Source organism: Bos grunniens, chromosome 22 (assembly GCF_055505025.1).
Source record: "Bos grunniens cultivar Pamir isolate PY7600 chromosome 22, Bosgru_T2T1.0, whole genome shotgun sequence".
NCBI lineage: Eukaryota > Metazoa > Chordata > Mammalia > Artiodactyla > Bovidae > Bos > Bos grunniens.
In genome coordinates this window covers 55,713,182-55,728,619 of record NC_141186.1, presented here as the reverse complement: position 1 = coordinate 55,728,619, position 15,438 = coordinate 55,713,182, and the positions used below count along the sequence as shown (strand labels likewise).

General features: G+C 48.2%; 1 protein-coding gene across 50 annotated transcripts in view; it reads right to left on the bottom strand.

Moving 5' to 3' along the window:
- The window catches only part of ATG7 (autophagy related 7), a 282,407-nt gene that overhangs the window by 263,432 nt on the left and 3,537 nt on the right, over positions 1-15,438 (bottom strand). For 3 of the 50 annotated variants that reach the window (XM_086368531.1, XM_086368533.1, XM_086368512.1), the window contains exon 2: positions 3,027-3,206. The exons of the other annotated variants lie outside the window; for them this stretch is intronic. The gene's annotated coding sequence lies outside the window, so the exon portion shown is untranslated. The remainder of the gene's footprint in view (positions 1-3,026; positions 3,207-15,438) is intronic. 50 annotated transcript variants of the gene reach the window in all.

The window sequence follows — 15,438 nt, the reverse complement described above, 5'->3', positions numbered from 1 at the left end:
CTCCCACACACCACAAATGAGATCCAGCACAGCCAAATAAATAATATTAAAACAAATCAGAGGCCCATGCTTCATTTCTGACATATTTGGTCTTTGAGAAATTCTGAGCAGAACCCAAGAGCCCATTTCACAAGAGGATGTGGTCCGTATCCAGCTGCTGAAGTGGTGCCTTACTGGCTAGGGCGATGGAGAGGTCTTAAGCAACACCAGCAATGGGTGATTAGGAAGCTGCTGGAAACATCTAAACAGGATACTCGAGTAAAAAGCTATCACCTAGCAACCTATGCAATGTCTATGTCACACTGTCCCTAAACTAGAAGGGAAGACTTAAGACCTAACGATAAGGAGGGAATCCTGGAGGAGGAGGAAGTGAGTCCCAGGTGCAAGGTCATTCGTGTGTAACCAACCTAGACACAAACAGTACCTGCGTCCTGAAAAGTCAGGCTTGCCCGGATAATCCCAAATGGTGCAGGGGAGACTTGAGGCCTCGGCTCAGCTTACAAAGCTGAAAGCTTATTTCTACTGATCATCAACGTTTTATTCAGGATGTGAAACCCAAGAGTTTCACACAAGATGGGATTGCATCACTTCCAGTGAAAGAGGAAAGGCTTTGAGGACTTGAGACTGTAATGAACAAGAACCCCAGCAGTAGAAGAGACCCAGTGGTAACCAAACTATCCAGTGAGGAGTGACCTGAAATAACGCAGATGCCTGTCAAGCAATACGAACCCTCTGCAGCTACCACCCAAACTTACCAACTTTAGGCTTTTCTAAAAATAAAACTAAGTCACACTCGGCAACTTAAACAAGTTAAGTGCTTGAAAAACACTACCCTGTGGTACTTTCCAGAAGCTCCTGTCCAATGGACCTAACCATTGTGTCAGTGCTGTTCTTCACCATCAGATCCCCACAGAACACGTGTAACAGTGGTTGCCTCCCAGGAAAGAAATTCCAGGGGTCAGAGACAGGGCTGTGGACAGACTTATTTTCACTCTGTGTCCTTTTTGCCTTTTGGGTTTTGTAATAAGTAAATAAGTAAAATAAGGAAAGAGAAAAGCCCTGACCCAATGGCAAGAAGAGCGGGAATGAGAGACAGGTGAGAAGACCAGTTCAACTGTTTTGGTTCAGAGAAATAACACATGGAAAACCCTGACGCAAGAACCTGTCCTACTTATCTTTCTCCAGCACCCAGCACAGTGCCTAGGATAGATTAGGCACTCAGAAGCTGCTGACATGAAATAACAGCTTTCTTCTCCCCAAAAGAGTCAATGGATGGATGCTGGCTTAAGATTCAACATTCAAAAAATGAGGATCATGGCATCCAGTCCCATCACTTCATGGCAAACAGATGGGGAAATGACGGAAACAGTGAGAGACTTTTTTTTCTTGGGCTCCAAAATCACTGCAGATGGTGACTGCAGCCGTGAAATCAAAAGACGCTTATTCCTTGGAAGAAAAGCTATGACCGAACTAGATAGCATATTAAAAAGCAGAGACATTACTTTGCCAACAATAGTCCATCTAGTCAAGGCTATGGTTTTTCCAGTGGTCATGTATGGATGTGAAAGCTGGACCATAAAGAAGGCTGAGCACTGAAGAATTGATGCTTTTGAACACTGGTGTTGGAGAAGAATCTTGAGAGTCCCTTGGACTAGCAAGATCAAACCAGTCAATCCTCAAGAAAATCAACCCTGAATATTCATTGGAAGGACTGATGCTGAAGCTGAAGCTCCAGTACTTTGGCTACCTGATGTGGAGAACCAACTCATTGGAAAAAACCCTGATGCTGGGAAAGACTGAAGGCAGGAGAAGTGGGCAACAGAAGGCAAGATGGTTGGATGGCATCACTGACTCAATGGACACGAGTCTGAGCAAACTCTGGAAGGCAGTGAAGGACAGGGAAGCCTGGCGTCTTGCAGTCCATGGGGTCACAGAGTCGGATACGACTGAGCAACTGAACAACAATCAGGAGGCAAGATTTGGGCAGAGTTTAACAGCAGTAACCTGACTTGTCCAGACAGGATGCAGGCTGACCAGCAAGATGATGTATTTTCCATTAGTGAAAGTACTCAAGCACGCATCAGGCAATCATTTCCCAAGTCATTTTGCACAGAGGTGGTCAGACAAGAACACGGGTTGGCAAGCTTTTTCTGAACAGAGCCAAATAGTAAATACTTTAGGCACCACAGTCCGAAATAGTTTCTGTCCTATTTTCTTCTTTTTTCACAACTCTTGAATGACGTAAAAAAATTCTTTAGCTCATGGACTGCACAAAAAAAGGCCTTGGGCTGGGTGTGCCCCACGGGCCATAGTTGGGCAAACTTGGACTAGATGATCTTCGAAACCTGTTGTTGTCTTGATCCTTGGAAGGTGCCGATAAGGCATTTTTTTTCTAGGATGACTGAGATTTGGGGTAGAATCTTCTCAGAGGGCAGGAGAGATGTGCTGAGGGTGCAGCAGATGACGAGGCTGGAATCCTAGGCCGCATGAGCCATCTATGGAGCCAGTCTGTCTTGAGGGACCAGCGAATGCGGTATCCACAGACCACTCGCACACAGATGGGAGCATCACTAAGTCAAGAAGAAGCGCCTTCGGTATTCACCCAGGCTCATCACACACGGGAAAGCCTGTGGCAGGAGCTGAACTCCACGTCCTCGGCAGGCACACAGCCACACCCCTGGTGGGCTCCTCCACACCTTCTCCCGGCCCCTTGCTACTGCCTCCCAGCTTCTCCAGTGCCACCCTGGGGGGCCTGCCCCCCTCACTTCCACCCGACACCACAGAAACAACCAAGCTGCTCAGTCCTCGGCTAACTCGCCTGCTGACCTGCCTCGGTGCCCCTGTCTGAAAGATGCTCTGCCCATGTCCCTGCACGAGGTGACCCGCTCCGGAAGGCCTTGCAGAGCTGCTGCTGGCTCCATCCTCCCCTGCACCTCTCCATCGGCCACTGTGAGCACCGCTACCCCGCGACCCCGACGGCGAGCACTGTGGGTCCCTCCGAATAAGCACTGAAAATGAAATACCACCTCCATAGATCTTCTGGCATTTTGTTATTCAAGATGCTCAAGATGGACATATTTTGGCTTCGCTGCTTATCCAGTTAACTGGAGCAGAGGCGTTTTCCTGGAATGAGTCTGCCCAGCCCTTCTCCCTCGGCGCCTGCCAAGAGGACTAGAGGCAGCAAACAGCAAGCCAGTACAGGATTTCTGGAAAAGGAAGGAGTAAAACTGTGGAGAACAACAACAATCATAGAGATTAAAAAACAAGCAGACCTACCTTGAGGGACACTAGGCCCTTGGTGGGGGAGAGCAGAAAAACAGACCAGCCTGACTATGTGAACATCTCTCACTAGGATTTTTAACCTGTGTGTTCTTGGGGTTTTGTTTGCTTGCTTTGGGAAGGCAGGGGAGTTTTTGTTGTTTTATTTTAATGGTTCGGAGAAAGGATGCTGAAAGCTAATGTAGCTGGGAGCCAGGTCCTCAGTCAGATCAACCGACGTTGGGAGTTCCGGCCCCATCACGCACTGGCCCGGCCCAGGGTGGGTAACATTGCAGCCTGTGCCTCTGCTTCGTCATCTGCAGATAATCATACCCAACCCTCGAGGCTGCTGGGAGGGCTAAATGGGAAAGCAGGCGACGTGCCTCTTCCGGTGTCTGGCTGAGAACCAGTGGCCAGTCCAGGGCAGCTGCTCTTCTGTCTTATCGCCCCACCCTCCCCTGCCACCAGCCAAATGCGGGTGCCCTTCCCCACGCGCTCACCACCAGATCTTCCCGCGCCTCGAGCAGCCCTCACTAAGTTTCCCTCCCTCACCAGAGCTCTGCAGACATGGCAGAGGTTTAGTTACAAGCAAACGACGGTCTCCTGCTATAGATCATCCAGGGGAAGTCCAGACAGGCGAGTGCTGACAGGTTGGGAGCGCTCTGTGTTCAGTTTCTCGGAGGCCACGCGGGGTCATTCACTTAGCAGAAGTGCCACCATCACCACAGTTTGGCCTTAAGGCACCATCTCTGGGCCAAAACAATGGAGCGGAGAGAGCAGACTTCTCAGTTCCCCAGCTGCAGGGCTTGCGAGCTCTGGCAGTCATTAAAATAAGCACCGAGGCACATGACCAAGTCCCGCTGACAAGCCGAGTATGTGCTTAGCTGCTGATGGGTAAGAAGGCAATGGAGACCACCAGGAGCGGGGAGGGGCGGCCTCTGGCATATGGAGCCGATGCCCATTTTGCTGGGTAATGATGCTTCTGCAACTTGATGAGTTTTGGAAGTCATTTGCCAGGCTGTTAAAGAAGGAAGTTTTTAAAAAGCTCTCCCTTCCCAAAAGGAGGCGGGTGCAAAGTTCCAAACTTAGAAGAAAGAGTAGGTTTTACCAGAAGATGAAAACTCGGGACTCCTACAGGGGAACCAGCTGGTACAGAAGCCTCAATTTCTTTTAAAAACAGCATCAGAGTCAAGATGTTCCCCGAGCCAAACTGATGATGTCTCCACAAGACACCAAGTCACCCCAGATGGCTTTCTTGGCGACGGTACTATTAGGCGCTGATAGCTGATGTGAGCAGGCAGGATAACTGCTCATAAGGTCGGGTTGTCCCTCTCGCCTCCTTGGATCACCTCTGCCCTGGAAGGAGCCACATGATTTGCTTCTTCGGGAGGTCAGCCGGGGAGCCGGCAATCGCCTCCACAGGCTGCAGACTAACCTTTAGTCTCCACAGTTACTTCTGGGACCTGTTCTTCTTTGGCTTCATCTTGTTTTCCCTGCTGTAATAACCTCAAACCTCCCCTGCGATCTGCTCTCTCGTTCGGCCTCAGATTTGAGAAAGGACGCCCTGGATACCAGTATTGTGGGGTACGGCAAGCCTATGAGAGTGGAGGCTGGGAAAACACGGGCAGGGAGGGAGTCAAAGAGATCATACGAGGAACGGGGCGGACACCATGCCCACTTTCGAGGCCTCTGCATTACATCAGCCCATCAACCGTGTCAACCTGCTCCGTCTTGTACCTGGGTGACAGCCACGGGATTTACCTAAACCACGAAGGAGCCCTCAGGTCAGCCAATAGCTAAAATCCGTGATGGTTTCCTAAAAGCTGCCTGAGGTATGAAGGATTGCGTCTGAGTAACAGTCCTTGTTTTCATTTCTGGTGATCTTTAAAAAGTTCTGGAAAATGAGAGGCGCTGAAAAACTGGGCCAAGCTATCACTTGGTTTCAGGCTTTCAAACTAATTTCCAAAGATAAGAATATAGATGGATTCTGTAGCCCACTGGACAGAGACTCTGCTCCCAGGGGAGGCGTCACACAGGCCATTCTGGTTCCCCCGGCACCTCTGCACAATAAGAAAACCGTACCACTCCCTCAAAACGTTTTACCTCCTTCGAGAAAACTACTGTCATACATTAAGTTAGCTCAAGACATCTTTGCCCTTCTCTGCCAGAAAACCGTCATTACAAAATACACCCATGGCGCCCATGATCTGAACAGAACCCTCTCAGATGCGGCCCCTGCGCAACTGCATGCAGCCGCCCTGCGTGTCCACAAAGGCCACCACGGTTTCCCCAAGAACAAGCCGGGACAGCGTCACTGCACTGCTGCCGCGGCCATGGAAGAACCACAGACGGGCAACAGGCTACAGGGGCCTCAGCAAGGCCTCCGACAAGGCTTCTCCAGACAGCACAGGAGACGAGATGTGGATGCAAGAACTGACACAGTCAGAAGGACTTAAAACTGGTGAAATAACCTTCTTCAAAGGATGCTGGTTCAGGAATGAACTGATGGCAATCAGAGAGGAGCTGCCAGGGATGTCTTTGGTTCAGTCTTGGGGCCTATCAGGTTTGTATTTTATTCTCTCTGTGAGTGAATATCCATCATATTCACAAAGCATTTCACGCATGCTGAACCCTGTGTGCTCCACCAAGACGGCAGAGCAGAACGACATGCGCTCACGTTCTCCTGCGAGAACTCCAAAATTACAACTCACTGCTGGACAACTGTCAAGAGGAGAATGCTGGATCCCACCAAAAAGAGATACCCCTCGTAGCAAAGGAGAAGCCCCAGCAAGATGGCAGGCAGGGTGAAATCGAATTTAGAATCAAACCCCATACCCACCAGAGACACTCAGAGGGCTCAAACAAACCTTGTGTGCACCAGGACCCAGAGACCGCACAGACACTGAACCAGAACTGTGTTTGAGTGTCTCCTGCGGAGGTACGGGTCAGTAGCGGCCTGTCGCAGGGGCAGGGTCGCTAGGTGCAGACCTGGGTATGGCACAAGCCCTCTTGAAGGAGGTTGCCATTAACCCCACCGTAGAGCTGCCAGAATTTACTCAGGATTGGGGAAACAGACTCTTGGAGGGCAAAACAAAACCCTGTGTGCACCAGGACCCAGGAGAAAGGAGCAGTGACCCCACAAGAGACTGAGCCAGACTTGCCCGTGAGTGTCCAGGAGTCTCTGGTGGAGCTGTGGGTTGGCAGGGGCCTACTGCAGGGTCAGGGGCACTGAGTGCAGCAGTGCATCATGGGACCTTTTAAAGGAGGTCATTATCTTCATTACCTCCACCATAGTTTGGCCTCAGGTCAAACAACAGGGAGGGAACACAGCTCCACCCATTAACAGAAAATAGGATTAAAGATTTACTGAGCAAGGCCCCACCCATCAGAACAATCCCAGCAATCAGTCTCTCCCATTTGGAAGCTTCCATAACCCTTATCCTTATCCATCAGAGGGCAGACAGAATGAAAACCACAATCACAGAAAACTAACCAAACTGATCACATGGGCTACAGTCTTGTCCAACTCAGTGAAACCATGAGTCATGTCTTGTAGGGCCACCCAAGACAGATGGGTCATGGTGGAGAAGTCTGACAGAATGTGGTCCACTGGAGAAGGGAATGGCAAACCACTTCAGTATTCTTGCCTTGAGAACCCCATGAACAGTGTGAAAAGGCAAAAAGATAGGACACTGAAAGATGAACTCCCCAGGTCGGTAGGTGCCCAATATGCTACTGGAGATCAGTGGAGAAATAACTTCAGAAAGAATGAAGGGATGGAGCCAAAGCAAAAACAACACCCATTGTGGATGCGACTGGTGGTGGAAGTCAAGTCCGATGCTGTAAAGAGCAATATTGCACAGGAACCTGGAATGTTAGGTTCATGAATCAAGGGTAAATTGGAAGTGATCAAACAGGAGATGGCAAGAGTAAACATGGACATTTTAGGAATCAGTGAACTGAAATGGACTGGAATGGGTGAATTTGACTCAGATGACCATTATATATACTACTGTGGGCAGGAATCCCTTAGAAGAAATGGAGTAGCCCTCATAGTCAACAGAAGAGTCTGAAATGCAGTACTTGGATGCAATCTCAAAAACGACAGCGTGCTCTCTGTTTCCAAGGCAAACCATTCAATATCACAGTAATCCAAGTCTATGCCCCTTCTAATGCTGAAGAAGTTAAAGTTGAACAGTTCTCTGAAGACCTACAAGACCTTCTACAACTGACACCAAAAAAAAGATGTCCTTTTCATTATAGAGGACTATAATGCAAAAGTAGTATGTCAAGAAACACCTGTAGTAGCAGGCAAATTTGGCCTTGAAGTACAAAATGAAGCAGGGCAAAGGCTAACAGAGTGTTTCCAAAAGAATGCACTGGTCAGAGCAAACACCCTCTTCCAGTAACACAAGAGAAGACTCTACACGTGGACATCACCAGATGGTCAATACTGAAATCAGACTGATAGTATTCTTTGCAGCTGAAGATGGAGAAGCTCTACAGTCAGCAAAAATAAGACTGGGAGCTGACTGTGGCTCAGATCATTAACTCCTTATTGCCAAATTCAGACTTAAATTGAAGAAAGTAGGGAAAACCACTAGACCATTCAGGTAGGACCTAAATCAAATCCCTTAGGATTATACAGTGGAAGTGATAAGTAGATTCAAGGGATTAGATCTGATAGAGTGCCTGAAGAACCATGGACGGAGGTTCCTGACATTGTACAGTAGGCAGTGATCAAGACCACAACTAAGAAAAAGAAATGCAAAATTGTTGTCTGAGGAAGCCTTACAAATAGCTGAGAAAAGAAAAGAAGCGAAAGGCAAAGGAGAAAAGGAAAGATACGTCCATTTGAATGCAGAGTTTCAAAGAATAGCAAGGAGAGATAAGAAAGCCTCCCTTGGTGAACAATGCAAAGAAATACAGGAAAACTATAGAAGGCAATGGCACCCCACTCCAGTACTCTTGCCTGGAAAATCCCATGGACAGAGGAGCCTGGTGCGCTGCAGTCCATGGGGTCGCTAGGAGTCGGACACAACTGAGCGACTTCACTTTCACTTTTCACTTTCATGCATTGGAGAAGGAAATGGCAACCCACTCCAGTGTTCTTGCCTGGAGAATCCCAGGGACGGCGGAGCCTGGTGGGCTGCCGTCTATGGGGTCGCACAGAGTCGGACACGACTGAAGCGACTTAGCAGCAGCATAGAATGGGAAAGACTAGAGATCTCTTCAAGAAAATCAGAGATACCAAGGGAACATTTCAGGTAAAGATGGGCTCAATAAAGGACAGAAATGGTATGGACCTAACAGAAGCAGAAGATATTAAGAACAGGTGGCAAGAACACACAGAAGAACTGTACAAAAAAGATCTTCAAGACCAGATAACCATGATAATGTGATCACTCATCTAGAGTCAGATATCCTGGAATGTGAAGTCAAGTGGGCCTTAGGAAACATCACTACACAAAAAGCTAGTGGAGGGGATGGAATTCCAGTTGAGCTATTCCAAATCCTGCAAGGTGATGCTGTGAAAGTGCTGCACTCAATATGCCAGCAAATCTGAAAAACTCAGCCGTGGCCACAGGACTGGAAAAGGTCAGTTTTCATTTCAATCCCAAAGAAAGGTAATGCTAAAGAATGCTCAAACTACCACACAATTGCACTCATCTCACACACTAGCAAAGTGATGCTCAAAATTTTCCAAGCCAGGCTTCAACAGCTCATGAACGGTGAACTTCCAGATGTTCAAGCTGGATTTAGAAAAGGCAGAGGAATCAGAGATCAAACTGCCAACATCCATTGGTTATAGAAAAAGCAAGAGAGTTCCAGAAAAACATCTGCTTTATTGACTATGCCAAAGCCTGTGACTCTCTTTGGAGAGTTTCCACCATAAACTATGGAAAATTCTTAAAGAGATGGGAATACCAGACCACCTGACCTGCCTCCTGAGAAATCTGTATGCAGGTCAAGAAGCAACAGTTAGAACTGGACATGGAACAACAGGCTGGTTCCAAATCAGGAAGGGAGTACATCAAGGCTGTACATTATCACCCTGCCTCTTTAACTTATATGCAGAGTATATCATGCAAAACAGCAGGCTGGATGAAGCACAAGCTGGAATCAAGATTGCCGGGAGAAATACCTATAACCTCAGATAGTCAGATGACACCACTTATGGCAGCAAAGAACTAAAGAGCCTCTTGATGAAAGTAAAAGAAGAGAGTGAAAAAGTTGGCTTGAAACTCAACATTCAGAAAAATAAGATCATGGCATCCGGTCCCATCACTTCACGGCAAATAGATTGGGGAAAAAATGCAAACAGTGAGAGACTTTATTTTTGGGGGCTCCAAAATCACTGCAGATGGTAACTTCAGCCATGAAATTAAAAGACGTTTGCTCTTTGGAAGAGAAGTTATGACCAACCTAGACAGCATATTAAAAAGCAGAGACATTACTTTGCCAATGAACATTTGCCAAAGACATTACTTTGTCAAAGCTATGGTATTTCCAGTAGTCATGTATGGATGTGAGATCTGGACCATAAAGAAAGCTGAACACCAAAGAATTGATGCTTTTGAACTGTGGTGTTGAAGAAGACTCTTGAGAGTCCCTTGGACTTCAAGGAGATCCAACCAGTCTATATCCTAAAGGAAATCAGTCCTGACTATTTATTGGAAGGACTGATGCTGAAGCTGAAACTCCAATACTTTGGTCACCTGATGAGAAGAACTGACTTGCTGGAAAAGATCCTGATGCTGGGAAAGATTGAAGGCAGGAGGAGAAGGGGATGATAGAGGATGAGATGGTTGGGTGGCAACCCTGACTCGATGGACATGATTTTGAGTAAGCTCTGGGAGTTGGTGATGGACAAGGAAGCCTGGCGTGCTGCAGTCCATGGGGTCACAAAGAGTAGGACACGACTGAGTGACTGAATTGAACTGAACCTTGCTACAGCAAGGACATTCCTTGGTGGCTCAGATGGTAAAGAATCTGCCTGCAATGCAGAAGACCCACTTTTGATTCTTATAACCACATCTTACCAGTGACTTAGATAACAATACAGGTTTGCTTATTAATTCTACACTTGGGGCTTCCCTGGTGGGCCAGAGGTTAAGAATCTGCCTGCCAATCCTGGGGACATGGGTTTGCTCCCTGGTCTGAGAAGATTCCACATGCCACAGAACAACCAAGTCCATGTTCTGCAACTTTTGAGCTGGCATGCTCTAGAGCCTGTGCTCTGTAATAAGAGAAGCACAGTAAGAAGCCGAAGCACTGCAACTAGAGAGTGGTCCCCATTCGCGGCAACCAGAAAAGTCTTGTGGACAGCAACCAAGACCCACCCCGACCAAAAAAACCAAAAATCTACACATGACAGGAATAGGAAGAAGCAATGACGCATAACAGAAATTTAGAATAAAAGATTCTGACCACCTGGAATGACAGGCCTATTTATCAAGATTACAATTTTCAAGTTGTTAAATGGCAGAAAGTGCAGAGGAACTAAAGAGCATCTTGATGAGGGTGAAGGAGGAGAGTGAAAGAGTGGCTTAAGACTAAATATTAAAAAAACTAAGATAATGGCATCTGCCCCCATTACTGCATGGCAAATAGAAGGGGAAAAGGTGGGAGCAGTGACAGATTTCCTCTTGGGCCCCAAAATCACTGTGGATGGTGACTGCAGCCATGAAATCAGAATATGATTGTTTCTTGGCAGGAAAGCGATGACAAACCTAGACAGTGTGTTGAAAAGCAGAGACATTCCTCTGCCAACAAAGGTCTGTATAGTCAAGGCCATGGTCTTCCCAGTGGTTACCCACGGCTGTGAAAGCTGGACCATAAAGAAGGCAGAATGCCAAAGAATTGATGCCTTCGAACTGTGGTGCTGGAGAAGACTCCTGAAAGTCCCTCAGACAGCAAGGACATCAATTCGGTCCATCTTAAGGGAGATCAACCCTGAATATTCACTGAAAGGACTGATGCTGAAGCTGAAGCTCCAGTAGTTTGGTCATCTGATGCAAACAGACAACTCATTGGCAAAGTCCTTGAAGGTGGGAAAGATTGAGGGCAGGAGAAGAGGGTGTCAGAGGATGCGACAGCTGGACGGCATCACTGATGCAGTGAACATGAACTTGGGCAAACTCTGAGAGATGGTGAGGGACAGGGAGGCCTGGCTGCAGTCCATGGGGTCGCAAAGAGTCAGACATGACTGGGCGACTGAACAACAACAATAAAATTTTCATAGAGGTAAATCCAGGGCCTTAAGTCTCAGTCCACAAAAACACCTGGACAACCATGCAATCTGATACACTGGAGACAGACATATGGTAGACAGAAGGGTGTAGCTTCATGAGCCAGAGAGACCCAAGTTCAAATCCCACCTTTGAAACTTCCAGCCACACAGCCTTGGGCAAGTCATTTATCTTCTCTGAGCCTACTTCCTCATCTGTAAGATGGGAAACCATCTGCAGTGCAGAATTATTGAGGATTCAACTAGAAAATGCATGAATGTGGCACACAAGAGGCACTCAAAAAGAACATACCATCAACATACCATCAATAAAACACACACCCAAAACATGGGGTTTCCTCATCGTTCCTTCAATAGACACTGGTTTGATGTACCAGCTGCTGCTGCGTAGCTACTTCAGTCATGTCCAACTCTTCACAGCCCCATGGACTGCAGCCCGACAGGCTCCTCTGTCCATGGGATTCTCCAGGCAAGAATGCTGGAGTGCGTTACCATTCCCTTCTCCAGGGGATCTTCCCAATCCAGGGACAGAACCCAGGTCTCCCACGTTGCTGGCAGACTTTACCATCTGAGCCACCAGGAAAGTCCTGATGTACCAGACCCTGTGCTGAATTTCAGGACTCGATGGCAAAAAGCCATGGTTCCCGAGTTTAAGGAGCTAACAGTCTCAAGGTAAGACAGAGCAGGAATGACAATACAGCAGGTTACAGGTAAAGTGAGCACAGCTGTCTGGTGTAAGCATTGGCACCGGATGTAATGGGAGGAGGAGGGAGGGACAGCTAAATTAGCCTGAAGAGGAAGGGGTGTTTCCCACAAAAACCCTCGAGCCCAGGCTTTTAAGAGAACTGGCAGTAGATTCTCAACAAGGACACCACTTGACATGCTGGGTGGGACAATTCTTTTTCATTTGGTGCTGGTCCCACACATTGTCTTCTCCTACTGTTTGGGGTTCTAGAGGTAAGAATACTGGAGTAGGTTGCCATGAGCACAGCCATGAAATTAAAAGACATTTGCTTCTTGGAGGAAAGCTATGACAAATCTAGACAGCATATTAAAAGACAGAGACATCACTTTGCTGACAAAGGTCCATACAGCCAAAGCTATGGTTTTTCCAGTAGTCATGTACAGACGTGAGAGTTGGACCATAAAGAAGGCTGAGTGCCGAAGAATTGATGCTTTTGAACTGCGGTTTTGGAGAAGACTCTTGAGAGTCCCCTGGACAGCAAGGAAATCAAACCAGTCAGTCCTAAAGGAAATCAGTCCTGAATGTGCACTGGAAAGACTGAAGCTGAAGCTCTAATACTTTGGCCACCTGATGCGAAGAGCCAACTCATTAGAAAAGACCCTAATGCCGGGAAACACTGAAGGCAGAAGGGGACGACAGAGGATGAGATGGTGGGACGGCATTGCCGACTCAATGGACATGAGGTTGAGTAAATTCCGGGAGATGGTGAAGGACAAGGAAACCAGGCGTGCTGCAGTCCATGGGGTCACGGGATCAGACATGACTTAGCGACTGAACAACCACCACCATCACACATCGCAGAGTGCCTGTCACCCCCGGCACCCTCTTCAATGCAGCTGTGCCTTGTGGTTATATCACAAAGTAAAACAGCTCCCCCCTCTTCCAAAAGTCCTCTGGACGGCTGAGAGAGGGGAGTGGTTGGCGGCTGCAGCCCAAACCAGTCCTGCTGGATGAGGAAGGTTATGCTGGGGAGTGGGGACAGTTTAGACAAAAGGAGGAAGCTTGTCTCAGTTCCACATCTGCAATTCTGGAAACACCCAACAGTCTCTGCAGAAGCTGAGAACGTTCTTATCCATCCAGGGGCCCACTGTCTGCTTAATTCCTCTTCTCCCTTCAGATCTCAGCTCAACCATCATGAGAGGGGAGCCTTCCCTGACTCCCTCAACTCCCACTCAGGTCAGTTTTCCTGTATCCGACCCACAAAGGGAGCCACCACCTCCCCTCCAGAGCACACGCGCAGTGTGAACGTTGGTTCTCACTGCTACAAGAAAAGCTCTTTGAGAAAGGCACTGTGTCAGCTTCTCATTTTCCTCCATCAATCGCTGTTTTCCCAGCACCTGCCCCCTACAGGTGCCCAATAAATACTTCCTGATGACCGAATCTATGTACCAAGGAAACAGCATGGTCCGTTTCAGAACACACCCAGAGTTTTGTGTGGTGAGAAGGCAAGGTTCGTGCGCCACAGGAGCTGGAAACCACGCCCGTAAAGTAGGCAAATGCCAAATCACGAAAGGCCTTCCATGAAAAGCTACTGATTTGTATTTTAGCAAATATTGGGGGGCTCTGTTTGCTTTTTACATTTTGGGAGCACACAGCATATGGGACCTTAGTTCCCCGATCAGGGGCTGAACCCACATCCACTGTGGTGGGAGCATGGAGTCTTAAGCACTGCACTGCCAGGGAAGTCCCGCAAAGATCTATTATTTCAAAAAGGGCACTCCAGCAATAGTTAGGGCCAGACTGCTGAGGCCAGGCAAGCAGCTCGGAGGCCAGGCAGGAACACAGGCAGGAAGTGAAAAGGGGCCTGATCTAAGGCAGGGGGAGAGGAAACGCAGATGATGAAAACGTGTCCAGTCAGTATCAAGGGAGGAGAAGCTGTGGAACTCTGACTAGCACCAGGAGGACGGGAGGCATGGTGTGAGTAGGAAAAGTCCAAGAGGACTCGAAGGGCTCTGCCTGGAATCAATAAATGCAGAAGGGGAATGCGAGAGAGTACAGACAGGAAGAAGAGTCACAGGTTTGGAGAGAAGATGATGACCTTAGCTTGGGACTCGCTGAGACGGAGGGCTGGTGCTCAGGAGAGATCTGGACTCGAGAGCCAGAGCAGAGGTCACTGGCCCAGGGATGAGAGTTTATGCTGTGCATAGAGATGAGCGTGAGTATGAGACCAGGCCTTGGAGAAAACCAGCATTTAAGGGACAAAAGGAAGAAAAGAGCCTGCGATGAAAACTGAGGGGAAACGGCCAGAGACAGAGTTCGAACCAGGAGTGCTTTTTCACAAGTGAAGGGAGAGCATCAATGTCAGACATACTGAGAAGGCGAAGAAGAGAAGGAAGGCAAAGAGTTCAGGGGTTCTGGCAACACCGAGGCCTGGTGACTTGGAGGAGAGTGGTTTGCGGGGAGGGCTGCTGCAGAAGTAGAATTTCAGTGAATGCTGACTTCAAGCAGCAGAGGTGGCAACTTGTCCAAGAAGTGTGGCTGCGACGGGGTAGAGCAGAGGGTAACAGGAGGGTGTTTTGTTTTTGCAAAAATGAAAGTAAAAACGGGGGTAGGGGGGGATGGATAGTAAATGGAAGGGTTAGTTAAACAGGAAAGAAATGGGAACAATGATGGGAACCAGGTCCTGAGGAAAAGGAACTGATAAAGGGATCTCAGCACAAGTAAAGGAATTAATCTTAGAACAAACACCATTTTCCCCCCCACGGAATTAGAATAAAAGGCAAAGCCATAGGGTTGGCTGGATTTAAGTTTGTAATGATACAAGCTGAGAAGCCTTGACTGATGGCTACAACTCAGCGAAGTCAAAAGCAACAAAGGCGGCTGGGAGAGGGATGAACACACGAGAGATGAGGAGGGATGCGTAGACGGCATCACACTGACTCTCAGACAGTGTGACGGTGTCGACAGCATCAAGTGTCCATGACGAAGCCTAGCAGAGTCATTGTGGGGTCTTGGATTCCGGCAAGGACAGTGAGTACAGTGTTGCTCCGCGTGGCCAGACTCCATGGAAAAAGGACTTGCTTTCTATGCCACACTCACAGAGAGACTGACACATAGGAACAAGGTCAAAGGAGGGTAAGCAGAAAGACGGTGTGAACACCCCAGAGGTGATCATTCTGAGATCAGGTGGACCGGCCGACACCCAGCCCACCAAGATCATGGAGATGCACGTTGCCAGCCTGGT